A 15,582-nucleotide genomic window follows, 5' to 3' on the forward strand; every position below is an offset into this window, starting at 1 on the left:
ATAGATAGATAGATAGATAGATAGATAGATAGATAGATAGATAGATAGATAGATAGATAGATAGATAGTGAAGTGGATTCCCAGGCTGTTTCGGTTCTGCTCTGCTTCAGAACCTGTTGCCTTAGTACTCTGCGTTGTGATTAAATACCTTAAAGCTGGGATCACTTCTCTTCAAACTGACTGAGCAGGCCGAAAGGCAGAAGGAATTAAGGAGGAAAATAGTATAACAGTTGTTTAATTAAAGTTTAAGAGTGTATACAAATTACAATAAGAAGATGCTATGGTTGTTGATCACAAACACTATTGCGTAAGATGATACAACCAGCCTAATATTACAGTATAAAGAATGATAATTGATAAGTTGTTGCTGGTCTTTGTGTTGTCTTGGCTGACAAAACAAAGAAGTTGGTTTTCCCTCCAAAAAGTCCTTTTGTTCTCGTTCTGCCTTGGCCTCCTTGGGGTTGATGGTGGAGATGGTGGGAGAGGTCTTGTCCTTGTGGTGTTGGTTGTGGTTCAGAGTGTTCTTCTGTTGTTCCTTAGTCCTCTCCCCACATCACACACCCATCTTATAGCCAGGCCAGTGTCTCCGAGTTGATGACATCATCACATTAATTGCTCCAATCACAAGCCAGCTAAGCTTGTATTTGAAAAATAGGGGTTTGGCTTATAGGCCAAACCCTCTTCACAGTTACTGCAAAAAGAGGCTGTCTTTAACCCTCTACCTTAATCAAAGTTTAAACATTGCATCATTTTCATTTCCTTATATCTTTTACTTAAACACATTACTTGACTTGTTAGTACTTTGATGTACCTCAAGATATATTGATTACCTAAACACAGATATATTTCTTTATTACTAAGTCTGTTTGACTTTCAGAACATATATCTAACAAATCTAATCATTCTGTTAGCTTAATAGAATACATTTTAATACCATATAGAACAACCAATTAATCATTTTGAATCTAAATGAAAATAGCACAGACACATTAACTAATTGTAGACATTTAGGTATGACCAAACCTAATTATATTTTAACTTACTTCAATGATTCAAATTACTATTTTAACAATATACCAGGAAATAGTTAGTTTGGAGATCTTCTGTGTGAGTGTGTGTGTGTGTGTGTGTGTGTGTGTGTGTGTGTGAATGTGTGGGTGTGTGTGTGTGTGACTATGTGTGTGTGAGTGTGTGTCTCTGTGTGTGTCTCTGTGTTTGTCTCTGTGTGTGTGAGTGTGTGTGTGTGGATGTGTATTCGAAAATGTGTGTGTGTGCGTATGTGTGTGTGTCTGTCTGTGTCCCCAGGCCGTAAGCAGCTGATAACACTTCATGGGCGCTTTGATGTCACTGTGTGTGTGTGTGTGTGTGTGTATGTGTGTGTGTGAGTATGTGAGTGTCTGTGTGTGTGACAGGATACTCCAGCGAGATAACATGTCTCCGTGACCTTTTGTCTTTGTTTGATCTACCCCCTAAAGGGAAGGAGTCTTACCCCAGCTGCCACTATGCCATTGTCACCCCAGGAGGGCATTTGCACAATCAGTCTATGTAACTACACACACACAAATCTATGAATTATTGTTTTGAGGCCTAAATATTTCCACACATTAGTTAATCATGAGTCTATGTTTGGGAATTTACTACAATAGATAGATAGATAGATAGATATATAGATAGATAGATAGATAGATAGATAGATAGATAGATAGATAGATAGATAGATAGATAGATAGATAGATAGATAGATAGATAGATAGATAGATAGATAGATAGATAGATAGATAGATAGATAGATAGATAGATAGATAGATAGATAGATAGATAGATAGATAGATAGATAGATAGATAGATAGATAGATAGATAGATAGATAGATAGATAGATAGATAGATAGATAGATAGATAGATAGATAGATAGATAGATAGATAGATAGATAGATAGATAGATAGATAGATAGATAGATAGATAGATAGATAGATAGATAGATAGATAGATAGATAGATAGATAGATAGATAGATAGATAGATAGATAGATAGATAGATAGATAGATAGATAGATAGATAGATAGATAGAGAGAGAGAGAGAGAGAGAGAGAGAGAGAGAGAGAGAGAGAGAGAGAGAGAGAGAGAGAGAGAGAGAGAGAGAGAGAGAGAGAGAGAGAGAGAGAGAGAGGAGAGAGAGAGAGAGAGAGAGAGACAGACAGACAGACAGACAGACAGACAGACAGACAGACAGACAGACAGACAGACAGACAGACAGACAGACAGACAGACAGACAGACAGACAGACAGACAGACAGACAGACAGACAGACAGACAGACAGACAGACAGACAGACAGACAGACAGACAGACAGACAGACAGACAGACAGACAGACAGACAGACAGACAGACAGACAGACAGACAGACAGACAGACAGACAGACAGACAGACAGACAGACAGACAGACAGACAGACGACAGACAGACAGACAGACAGACAGACGGCCCACCATTATCAAAAGGATAAAAACACAATAAAGCGTTACAGCTTATTTCCATTGCGGTCCTTAAAGATGCAGTATAGGATTACTGCTTATACTGTTGAAATGGTCAGACCTGTCAGTCAACCTCATGGCACGGTGGCAGAGTGGTCAGCACTGCTGCCTCACAGCAAGCAGGTCCCGGGTTCGAACCCAGCAGGGGGCCGTTCTGTGTGTTCTCCCTGTGTTCGCATGGGTTTCCTCCCACACACACCATAAAGACATTTATTAATTTTTATTTGACCTTTATTTAACCAGGCAAATCAATTAAGAACAAATTCTTATTTACAATGAGGGCCTGGCAAGAGACAACGCGCCCCTTGAATTCAGGATTAAACATTTCTGACATACAATATATGTTATTACAATATACTAGGGGTGTAACGGTACACAAAAACCACGGTACGGTACGTACCTCGGTTTTGAAGTCAAGGTTCGGTACGGTTTTCGGTACAGTGGGGGGAAAGTTTGGCTTTCCATGTTCCACTCAGGGGGTGATGTAGTGTGCAGTAACTAATTGTACTTGTAGGGCTGTCAACTAATATTCTATATTGAAATTAATAATCGACTTGTAAAAAAAAAAATTATAATAATAATAATAATTATATTAGATTGTGAAAAAAAAACAGCCCCCGGTGGTTAGTGGTTAACATACTGTTGTATTCGTTCGGTACATAGCCGTTCGGTACGGTACACACTGAAACGGTTCGGTACGGATACGTGTACCTTTACGCCCCTATAAATATACATACAACAAGCAATACAGCAGTGAGAGGGGCACCATGACAGACAGGGGTTGGGTATGTTACTGGGTTGAGAAACAGTTGCAGGAATCAGTGAGAATGTTCATCAGAGAGTGCTTGAATGTTGACTTAAAGGCATAAAGGTGACCAGTTTGAGAGATTTCTGTAGGTTGTTCCACTTCCAGTCCCTGGCAGCAGCAGCCCTGAAGGATGTTTGACCAAGTGCAGTGTATGTTTTCTTTAGGAGAATGTGTTGAGAAGAACGAGTGTTGTAAGTGGCAGATGTAATTACCAACAGGTGACATAGGTATGGGGGGGGGGGGGGGGGGGGGGGGGGGCAACCCAAGGAGGGTTTTGTAAATGAGCATGAACCAGTGCATATAGTTGAATCAGTCTTCTTATCAGTTTTGGATTATGGTGATGTAATTTATATAGGCATGCTCTGCACACTCTGTATCCCTAGTTAGGGAGGCTAGAGAGGGCACTAACACCCTGTATCCCTAGGTAGGGAGGCTAGAGAGGGCACTAACACCCTGTATCCCTAGGTAGGGAGGCTAGAGAGGGCACTAACACCCTGTAGCCCTAGGTAGGGGGGCTAGAGAGGGCACTAACACCCTGTATCCCTAGGTAGGGAGGCTAGAGAGGGCACTAACACCCTGTATCCCTAGGTAGGGAGGCTAGAGAGGGCACTAACACCCTGTATCCCTAGGTAGGGAGGCTAGAGAGGGCACTAACACCCTGTATCCCTAGGTAGGGAGGCTAGAGAGGGCACTAACACCCTGTATCCCTAGGTAGGGAGGCTAGAGAGGGCACTAACACCCTGTATCCCTAGGTAGGGAGGCTAGAGAGGGCACTAACACCCTGTATCCCTAGGTAGGGAGGCTAGAGAGGGCACTAACACCCTGTATCCCTAGGTAGGGAGGCTAGAGAGGGCACTAACACCCTGTATCCCTAGGTAGGGAGGCTAGAGAGGGTACCAACACCCTGTATCCCCAGGTAGGGAGGCTAGAGAGGGCACTAACACCCTGTATCCCTAGGTAGGGAGGCTAGAGAGGGCACTAACACCCTGTATCCCCAGGTAGGGAGGCTAGAGAGGGCACTAACACCCTGTATCCCTAGGTAGGGAGGCTAGAGAGGGTACTAACACCCTGTATCCCCAGGTAGGGAGGCTAGAGAGGGCACTAACACCCTGTATCCCCAGGTAGGGAGGCTAGAGAGGGCACTAACACCCTGTATCCCTAGGTAGGGAGGCTAGAGAGGGTACTAACACCCTGTATCCCCAGGTAGGGAGGCTAGAGAGGGCACTAACACCCTGTATCCCGGTAGGGAGGCTAGAGAGGGCACTAACACCCTGTATCCCTAGGTAGGGAGGCTAGAGAGGGCACCAACACTTGACCAAGGTGGACCCTCAGACTAGTGGAGGGAAGGAGTTGTCTTACTTCTCCATTCTAGTTCGGCTTCCGCTAGAACTAGCCACTGCCCTAATAATAATAATAATATAGATGGCAGTATAGCTAATTAGAAGAAGACAAATGACCACTAGGGGCGGGCTGACATCTTTAGTGGAGTCATATATACGACACATCTGTAACATTTGTGTTCACATCACGTAATCCAGAAGTACCTATTTAAAAAAAAAAAAAAAAATTATTATCTTTTTCCTCCTTCTTTTTCAGTTTTTTCTCCCCTCCCAATGTTAGTCGTTATGCCAATTCCCAATCCCCTTCCTGGTCGTTGCGCACTCTACCCCCTACTGTCGGTCCGGGAGGGCGGAGACTATCACATGCTTCCTCCGACACATGTGTACCCAGCCCACCGCTTCTTTTCACCTGGCAGCGTGGACTCTCACTGGGAGAGTGTAACGTGTGGAAGGTCACACTACCTCCCTCCAGATCCTTCCCTCGCTGTGCAGGCGCCCCGACCGACAGAACTGTAGGAGTTGCTGTTTACAACGACCCGGACCCACCACCCACCGGCTTCCCTCCCGCTGACTCTGCCAATCGAGCCAGTATGACGGCCGGCCAAGCCGGAGGCAACGCTGACAAGCCAGATTCGATACCAGTGTCTCTCGCGTTGGTGACGAACGCTTAGTCCGCTGCGCCACCCAGCCGCCTGTTAAAGTGTAATAGTTTTATTTCCAAACACAGTCCTCACTTGCGTTTTTCGAAAACGTCATGAACACGTGGGGTTTGGAACGAGTCGTGGGGGTGTGACGACCCTCCCCCACATTGTGTTTGCTTGCTCTGCTCTGTGTCCCTGCTTCACAGGATTGGTGGGGTGGAGCTGGCATAGCAGAGCTGGGGGAGGGGTCATCAGGTTAATTGTGGCGCACTGGGCCGGTGGGGGAGGGTCATCATCAGGCTAATTGGGGCACACCTGGGCCAGTGTGTCCCAGTCAGGATATTAGAGGGAGGCTTCCTCTAGTCTCTGGCGATCTCCCCACCGTTTTGGTTCCTTTTGTTTGTTTGGTCCCTTCCTTTGATTTCACACTTACACCATTCATGCTGCACACATACACTCTCATCCACACACTGCTGACACACCGATACTCATTCACAACGGCTGCTAATTAGTATGATTTAATAAATTATTTAGTTATTTCTTGAATTGTGCCCGTGTCTCCCCTTTCTTGTTGCGAGCTTTGAGCCAGCTGGTAACAGCAGGAAGTCAGCGGCTGCCAAGAACAGATAGTAAAACCTCTCTGTTTCCATTGATTGAAGCGCGAGGCTGTTCGCCTCAGCAGCTCTGTCACAGATGTGCATATATTACATGGAGGCGTGTCAAGGCCCGCCTGTCGATCGATGAGCAGACAAACACAGCACACTGAGGAAACGTCGATAGGGTGGCTGTCTGTACGAGTGAGCTGCTGTTTGTAGGGGAATGTTGAGGACCTAGGATCCTGGCAAGGTTTTCTCCTGAACCCTTTCACTACAACACTACAGACGGTTAACCTTTCACTACCACACTACAGAAGTTTAACCTTTCACTACCACACTACAGATGGTTAACCTTTCACTACCACACTACAGAAGGTTAACCCTTTCACTACCACACTACAGAATGTTAACCCTTTCACTGCGACACTACAGAAGGTTAACCTTTCACTACCACACTACAGAAGGTTAACCTTTCACTACCACACTACATCAGGTGAACCCTTTCACTACCACACTACAGAAGGTTACCCTTTCACTACCACACTACAGAAGGTTAACTCTTTCACTACCACACTACAGAAGGTTAACTCTTTCACTACCACACTACAGAAGGTTAACCTTTCACTACCACACTACAGACGGCTAACCCTTTCACTATCACACTACAGAAGGTTAACCCTTTCACTACCACACTACAGAAGGTTAACCTTTCACTACCACACTACATCAGGTGAACCCTTTCACTACCACACTACAGGCGGTTAACCCCTTCACTACCACACGACAGAAGGTTAACCCTTTCACTAGCACACTACAGAAGGTTAACCCTTTCACTACCACACTACAGAATGTTAACATTTCACTACCACACTACAGAAGGTTACCCTTTCACTACTACACTACAGAAGGTTAACCCGTTCACTACCACACTACAGAAGGTTAACCCTTTCACTACCACACTACAGAAGGTTAACCCGTTCACTACTACACTACAGAAGGTTAACCCATTCACTACCACACTACAGAAGGTTAACCCTTTCACTACTACACTACAGAAGGTTAACCCTTTACTATCACACTACAGACGGTTAACCCTTTCACTATCACACTACAGACGGTTAACCCTTTCACTATCACACTACAGACGGTTAACCATGTTCCAATGTCCTGTTTTACCTTGCACGTTACTTCACAGGTAGGGTATGGGAGTGATCCTACGCAGTAGACTCTGGGCTGCACTCAGTTGGGACAGTGAAACTGAAACATGTAGTGGATGTAGCCGGGCCAGAAATTCACTACACAGAGGAAGTGTCTCTCATCTCTTCCCCTCATCTCTCTCCCCCCCCCCCCCCTCTCTCTCTCTCTCTCTCTCTCTCTCTCTCTCTCTCTCTCTCTCTCTCTCTCTCTCTCTCTCTCTCTCTCTCTCTCTCTCTCCAAATATCCTTTCAATTTGCTCTGGTTTTGGGTTGATTCTTTCCATGTGTCAGATAGTTTTCTTTTTGTTTTCTTATCATTTGGTTTAGTCCAGTGTGGTTTTTGTCTGGTGGCTCTGCTTGTGTTTGTGAGCAGAGTCCCAGAACCATCTGGCTGAGTGGGCATCTCTCAATGGTCTCTCTGTGGGTGAGGGCTTTGTTGTGGAGTGTGTCTGGGTCACTTTCCTTTAGGCGATTATATAATTTAAATGCTATTTTTTGGATTTTGATGATTAGTGGCTATCTTCCTAGTTCTGCTCTGCATGTATTATTTGGTGTTTTCCATTGGGTGCAGAGTCTCAATTGGGTGTTTGTCCCATTTAGTGAAGTCTTGGTTTGCAAGTGGGGCCCCAGACCTCGCAACCATATAGGGAAATGGGTTCTATGATGGATTATAATATTTTGAGCCATATTTTGATTGGAATGTCTAGCTTGATGTTCCTTTTGATAGCATAAAAAGCCTCTCTCTCTCTCTCTCTCTCTCTTTCTCTCTCTCTCACTCTCTCTGTCTCTCTTCTCTTCCTCTCTTCTCTTCATCTCCTCTCCCCCTCTCTCTACCCCCCCCCTCTCTCTCTCTCTCTCTCTCTCTCTCTCTCTCTCTCTCTCTCTCTCTCTCTCTCTCTCTCTCTCTCTCTCTCTCTCTCAATTCAATTGGCTTTATTGGCATGACGTAACTTGTACATTTGCCAAAGCAAATGATTAATATTAACATAAACATCAATTAGAAAACAGATATCAATGTCAAAGTACATACAAATATCATCTCTCTCCCTCTCTCCCTCTCTGTCTCTCCCTCTCTCTCTCTCTCTCTCTCTCTCCTCTCTCTCTCTCTCTCTCTCTCTCTCTCTCTCTCTCTCTCTCTCTCTCTCTCTCTCTCTCTGTGTGCAGAACTGTTGTGTGTGAGGTTATGTGTTGCTATTGCATCCCCTCACTGAAATAAACTGAAATAAGCACTAAATACAATAAGCCTTGTAAGCAAAGCCTGTGTCCCCTTGAGGATAGTGGTGTTGTGAGACATGGAGGTGATGAATGATATATCTATACAACACATATATATATATATATATCTATATATATATATATATATATATAAGTTTTTCCTGCAGGGGCGAAAATAATGCAGCCCGAAAACCATCACTTCTGTGGTCGTTGTCCCACACTGGTCTCACAGCCTGGTCTCCTGGTATGAAAATAAAGTGGTCTTAGTCTAGTGGTGAGAGCTGTGTTTGTATCAGGGTGGGTGTCTTTTAGTCTAGTGGTGAGAGCTGTGTTTGTATCAGGGTGGGTGGGTGTCTTAGTCTAGTGGTGAGAGCTGTGTTTGTATCAGGGTGGGTGTCTTAATCTAGTGGTGAGAGCTGTGTTTGTATCAGGGTGGGTGTCTTAATTTAGTGGTGAGAGCTGTGTTTGTATCAGGGTGGGTGTCTTAATCTAGTGGTGAGAGCTGTGTTTGTATCAGGGTGGGTGTCTTAGTCTAGTGGTGAGAGCTGTGTTTGTATCAGGGTGGTTGTCTTAGTCTCGTGGTGAGAGCTGTGTTAGTATCAGGGTGGGTGTCTTAGTCTAGTGGTGAGAGCTGTGTTTGTATCAGGGTGGGTGTCTTAGTCTAGCGGTGAGAGCTGTGTTTGTATCAGGGTGGGTGTCTTAGTCTAGTGGTGAGAGCTGTGTTAGTATCAGGGTGGGTGTCTTAGTCTAGTGGTGAGAGCTGTGTTTGTATCAGGGTGGGTGGGTGGTTTAGTCATGTAGTGGTTCAACTCCCGGTCACACTGTTTTGGACATTCGCTGATACAAAATGTAAATATAATACTTATACAATAAGTAAATCGATTACTTATGGCTATAACATAACGTACATTATGTACCTTTTTTCCTGTGGTCGATTAGTGCGTTATTTACGTTTTCTGACGAGACCGCGTTGAGACGATTCAAACTTGTAATGAGTCTTAAGTCTTGAGGTGAAGAACTCAAATAATCATGTCTGATATGTTATTTCCAGGGCCTAAGACAGTTCAATCAATAGTTGTGAACATGAGCTATTCTCTCCCAAAGCCAGAAACTGGTTTTGTGGACCCACATAATGTTTGTTTTATTTTTTATATCCTAATGAGCTTCATTCTATAGTAGTTTCATCTCAGTTCTGAAATGTACCTATTAACTCAGAACATTCCCCTGGGTGCTTCAAGTTTTTCAAGTTTCAAGTTTTGTTTTACTTGTCACATATAAGGTACATGTGTATGAGCCTCCTGAGATTGTGCTTCATACAGTAAAAAGTAAAAGAATAAAGACCAAACACAAAATATACAATATACTAAACTAAATGCAAAAATGTGGTCAAATTCAAATACAATCCAGATGATTAATAAAATGCTTGTAGATTCATGATGACAAGCAGAACGGCACAATTTAACAGTTTCTCTCCCCTATTTTCAATTCATATATTTAAATTAGGGATGCTCGATATTGACTTTTTTACCGATACCGATATACCGATATTGTCCAACTCTTCATTTCCCGATACCGATATCAACCGATACCGATATATGCAGGGTCCCCCCCCAAAAACGGAATAATTTCAGGTAATTAACATTACATATCTCTTGTCGTGGAATTAACACAACATTATGCATACTTTTGACAATAAAAAAAATCTGAATGTGTTCTTACTTGCTTGCCTGGGTAAATAAAGGTTAAATAAATAAAATTTAAAAAAATAAAAAATGTATTCTTTTTTTGAAAACCGATACCGATAATTTCCGATATCACATTTTAATGCCAATATCGGTAGGCCGATAATATCGGACATCCCTAATTTAAATCTAGGGGTTGTGAAATAATATTTCATGGTGATCTCGTGTCTTTGTTTGGGAAATATTAGTAATATCATTTTTGGAAAGTTGTGCTTCGATCAGTGATGTATCTCGGCTGCTCCCCTACATTTTCAAAAGGCCAGAGAAAGGTCGTCTTAACTTCATCATAAGTTATGAATGTCAAATTTATATATATATATACATTCTTCATGTGTGCTATGGCTTTTCGAAACCTATTTCTGAAGCCTGTGGCTGTCCGTCAACGCTGCAAATCGGAATCAGTTCTGCCAGGCTTTGCGCCTCCTGGTGGCCGATAACAGAACAGCAATCAACCTCAAAATCAATCCCGTAGGCACCGCGTGGAACGGTAGACTGTCCTAATGGCTGTAACTGTAGCGCAAATCTTTTATTAATAAAATAGATAAAATATTTCAGATTCAGATTCCTTTATTGTCACTGCTTTTTAAAATGTACATACATTCCAAAAAACGTGAGATGCTTGTTTTCCTCGGCTCTTCAACCGTAGTATTGTGCAATACAGTGCAATACAACCTATAGACTTTACATAATCCTATACTCTACAATATAACTTTACTATGGTACCCTATGCTATGTTGCTATCCCTATACTATCTACACTCCTATAATCTATGGAGCGTTTTTTGGAAATAGAAAAAGGCATTTTGTACATGAGGTGTGCGTGTGGTGTGCAAGTAATTTAAGGTGCTTTAATATAATAATAATAATAATAATAATAATAATAATAATAATAATAATAATAATAATAATAATAATAATAATAATAATAATAATAATAATAATAATAATAATAATAATAATAATAATAATAATAATAAAGACACTTTGTGTGCGTGTCCATGATGGTTCAGAGTCTCTCCGTCAGTCGCCCGTTGGCCCGGTGGAAGTAGCTGCTCAGAGTTCTTTTGGTGTTAAATATGGTGTTAAAAAGTGTTTCGAGTGTCTAAAGTGAATGTTAAAGGTGAATGTTTGGGGGCGACAGTGGCTCGGTAGGTAGAGCAGTCGCCTGGTTAACCGGAGGTTCCCGGTTCGATTCTCACAGGCAGCGTGCCGAAGTGTCCAAGACACTTAACCACTGTTCCGATGAGCAGGTCTGTAGCACCTTGCATGGTCGCCTCCGCCATTGGTGTGTGAATGTGTGAGAGGAGAGGAGAGGAGAGGAGAGGAGAGGAGAGGAGAGGAGAGGAGAGGAGAGGAGAGGAGAGGAGAGGAGAGGAGAGGAGAGGGAGAGGGAGAGAGGAGAGAGGAGAGGAGAGGAGAGGAGAGGAGAGGAGAGGAGAGGAGAGGAGAGGGAGAGAGGAGAGGAGAGGAGAGGAGAGGGAGAGAGGAGAGGAGGAGGAGAGAAGAGAGGAGGAGAGGAGGAGAAGAGAGGAGAAGAGAGGAGGAGAGGAGAGAGGAGAGGAGAGGAGAGAGGAGAGAGGAGGAGAGAGGAGGAGAGAGGAGGAGAGGAGAGGAGAGGAGAAGAGAGAGGAGAGAGGAGAGAGGAGGAGAAGAGAGAGGAGAGAGGAGAGAGGAGAGGAGAGGAGAGGAGAGGAGAGGAGAGGAGAGGAGAGGAGAGGAGAGGAGAGGGGAGAGTGGGTAAAATGTGAGGAACAAATTGTAAATCGCTTTGGATAAAAGCGCTATATAAATGCAGCCGCCATTTGCCATTTACCATTTATTCAAAGGGAATAATGTATGCATGTGGATGTGCGTGCAATGAATGTAGAATGCATGGGTTAGAGAAGGTTAGAGAAGCGGGCTTGTGACCAGAAGGTCGCAGGTTCGATCCCTCAGACCGGCAGGAAAACTCGAGAAGTGAATGAATAACACTCTCCCATCCCTCAATACCAATAGCTGAAGTCCCTTTGAGCAAGGCACTTGACCCCCAATTGCTCAGTGGTCAACAGTGTCAGACTGTGGTTGTACTGGGCAGCTCCTAGTGGTCAACAGTGTCAGACTGTGGTTATACTGGGCAGCTCCTAGTGGTCAACAGTGTCAGACTGTGGTTGTACTGGGCAGCTCCTAGTGGTCAACAGTGTCAGACTGTGGTTGTACTGGGCAGCTCCTAGTGGTCAACAGTGTCAGACTGTGGTTGTACTGGGCAGCTCCTAGTGGTCAACAGTGTCAGACTGTGGTTGTACTGGGCAGCTCCTAGTGGTCAACAGTGTCAGACTGTGGTTGTACTGGGCAGCTCCTAGTGGTCCACTGGGCAGCTCCTAGTGGTCCACTGACACATGCCTTCTCTATTTGAATGACCACATCAAACAAGAGGTGGACGCAGGCAAATACTGCGGCATGGTCATGCTGGACCTACAAAAGGCCTTTGACACGGTCAATCACTCCATTCTGATTGACAAGCTAAAAGCAATTGGTTTTGATAGTCTATCAGTGAGCTGGATGCAATCCTACCTTGAGGGGAGGGAACAGATGGTGGAGGTAAACGGTACCCTATCCCCCCCCCCTCACAGTGAGCTGTGGTGTTCCACAAGGAAGCATACTAGGACCGCTACTGTTCCTAATTTATGCAAATGACATGTCGTCAGCTTGTGACTGCAACTTGTTCCTGTTTGCGGACGACTCAGCCCTGCTGGTCTCTGACAAGAACAAGTTACAGGTTGAAAAAACCCTCAGCTCGGAACTAGGCAGAATCTGCATATGGCTCGCTGATAACAAACTATCATTACACATGGGCAAAACAGAGTCCATTCTCTTCGGTTCAAATAACAAACTCAGCAAGACCGACGGCTTCTCAGTTACAGTGGGTGACAATATTGTCACAAGGAAAGATGAAATTACCTACCTGGGTTCCATCCTAGAGGCTAATCTCTCTGTGACAAAATGGCATCCAATGTAATAAAAAAAGTCAACCAACGAACTCGATTCTTGTACCGGATCTCCTCTCTGGTAAACAAGAATACCCTGAAGACTCTGGCAGGAGCACTCATTCAGGGGTACTACGACTATGCTTGCACCTCATGGTACCAAAGCACCTCAAAGGCGCTAAAAATAAAATTACAAACATCTCAAAACAAACTGGTCAGACACTACTGCTTGACCTTACTCCTAGAACCCACCTCACCCCTGCCCACTTTGACTACCTAGGATGGCTTAGAGTAGACGACAGAGTACAGCAACTAGCAATGGCCTGGTCTACAAGATACACTACACGACGAAGGTACCCATGTACATGTCAAAATACTTCCCAAAGGTCAGTGAATACCACGATCACAACACCAGAGGGAGCTCCACAAATCATGTTAAACCCAGATTCGGCTCAAATAAGGGACTAAACACGTTTCGCAATTATGCCACATCAATGTGGAACGCCCTACCCAAAGCTGTAAAGGAATGTGGATCACTACCCACTTTCAAAACCTCTCTCAAGGGACACCTACGGGAGACTGCAATTCAACACTGGCCCCTGTAAATATCCTAACCCAACCCACTCCAATGTACAGTAATTTACCTAGTATGGTTTTGTCAATAGTCCAATGTACAATTTTGTTTGTTTGTACAGTGTCTCCTCCCCCCCCCCCCTCAATGTACAGTTTTACTTGGTTATACAGTGTGCCCCCCCCCCACCTCCAATGTAAATTACCCAGTATGGTTGTCAATATCCCAATGTACCCAACCCCCCCCCACCCAACCTCCTCCAATGTACAGTTTCTACGTCATACTCCCTTTTCTTGACTCCTTCTGTATCACAAACAGTACTGTATTTGCAAATCTGGTATGTCATAAATGTATAGATGTAGCAGTACTGACTATCTGTATGTCATGTATGTCTTAAATGTCCTGATGAATTGAAAAATGGGGGACCCTGATGTAAACAAGACGAAGGTCTTTCTCTGGTCTGCATCCCCTTAACAATTGTGTGTATTGAGCTGTACTGTATTGTACCCATTCTGCAATCTGTTAATAAAGTTTTCAATCAATCAATCAATCAATCAATCAATCAATCAATCATCAATCAATCAATCAATCAATTCAATCAATCAATCAATCAATCAATCAAACAGTGTCAGACTGTGGTTGTACTGGGCAGCTCCCTAGTGGTCAACAGTGTCAGGCTGTGGTTGTACTGGGCAGCTCCTAGTCGTCAACAGTGTCAGAATGTGGTTGTACTGATGGGCAGCTCCTAGTGGTCAACAGTGTCAGACTGTGGTTGTACTGGGCAGCTCCTAGTGGTCAACAGTTCAGACTGTGGTTGTACTGGGCAGCTCCTAGTGGTCAACAGTGTCAGACTGTGTTGTACTGGGCACTCCTAGTGGTCAACAGTGTCAGACTGTGCTTGTACTGGGCAGCTCTAGTGGTCAACAGTGTCAGACTGTGGTTGTACTGGGCAGCTCCTAAAAAGAGCACCCGTGCTGAGAGAACCTTCCCTGGTGAAAAAAAAGGTTAAAAAAAGTTAAGTTAAGTTGAATTTGTCTCGTGTCACTTGTCATGGACCCATAATTAACACCCACAAAAGCAGAATATGCACAATAACCCGCAGGCAAGCAATGACACAGCAGTAACAGCCACAAGGCAGCACGAGTAGCTTTAGAATGTTACTGTAAGACAAATGTCCTTCCCAGGAAATAGTCACGAACCAGTCAATAACCAGTCAATAACCAGTCAATAATTAGTCAATAACCAGCCAATAACCAGTTAATAAACAGTCAATAACCAGTCAATAACAGTCAATAACCAGCCAATAACCAGCCAATAACCAGTTAATAAACAGTCAAATAACCAGTCAATAACCACGGTTTTTTTATTACTCGTACTTTCGTTTGTGCCATCTTCTGTAGCTTGTCACTCTGATTGTCTATTCTTCTGATAGCAGGTGTTTAATCAAAGATCCCCGCTTTCTAGTCTTGCACAAGGACCAATCAGCATGGGTATGGGCGGGTTAATTTTCCATTGATGGGGATTTGATTGGCTGTTTTTTAAATAAAGTGCGGTCCGCAGGATTAATAACGTTAACGTTAGTTCGACCAAGAGAAACAAATATACTAATTAAAATTGTAGGACCTGTGAGATTTGTACATTGTACTTTGTAGAACTGCATTTTAAATGTAAATCAAATCAAATCAAATACGTTAATGTCTCCATGGGCCGGACACGTCTTCTTTAAACAAGTCAAGAAGAAAATCACAATAAATCAAGAACAAAACAAAAACACCATGAGGTCCAAAAAATAAATTAATGCAACACTCCCAGACATACCCCACGCGAAGGTAAGGAAAAACTCACTAAAACCTAGCAATAGGAAAAATGCACCACAGGCAATGTGGAGGAGAGAAACCTTAGAAGGGCGTTCAGGGGGGGATCTCCCTTCTTAGATGTCGGTGGTAGTAGTGTTGCAGTAAAAACAGGCGAACAGTT

General features: G+C 43.7%; 1 protein-coding gene across 1 annotated transcript in view; it reads left to right on the forward strand.

The window, feature by feature from the left end:
- The window catches only part of gabrg1 (gamma-aminobutyric acid type A receptor subunit gamma1), a gene marked incomplete at both ends in the record, with an annotated part of 45,450 nt that overhangs the window by 19,687 nt on the left and 10,181 nt on the right, over window positions 1-15,582 (forward strand).

Source organism: Notolepis coatsorum (assembly GCF_963971535.1).
Source record: "Notolepis coatsorum genome assembly, chromosome: 3".
In the NCBI taxonomy this organism is placed as follows: Eukaryota; Metazoa; Chordata; class Actinopteri; order Aulopiformes; family Paralepididae; genus Notolepis; species Notolepis coatsorum.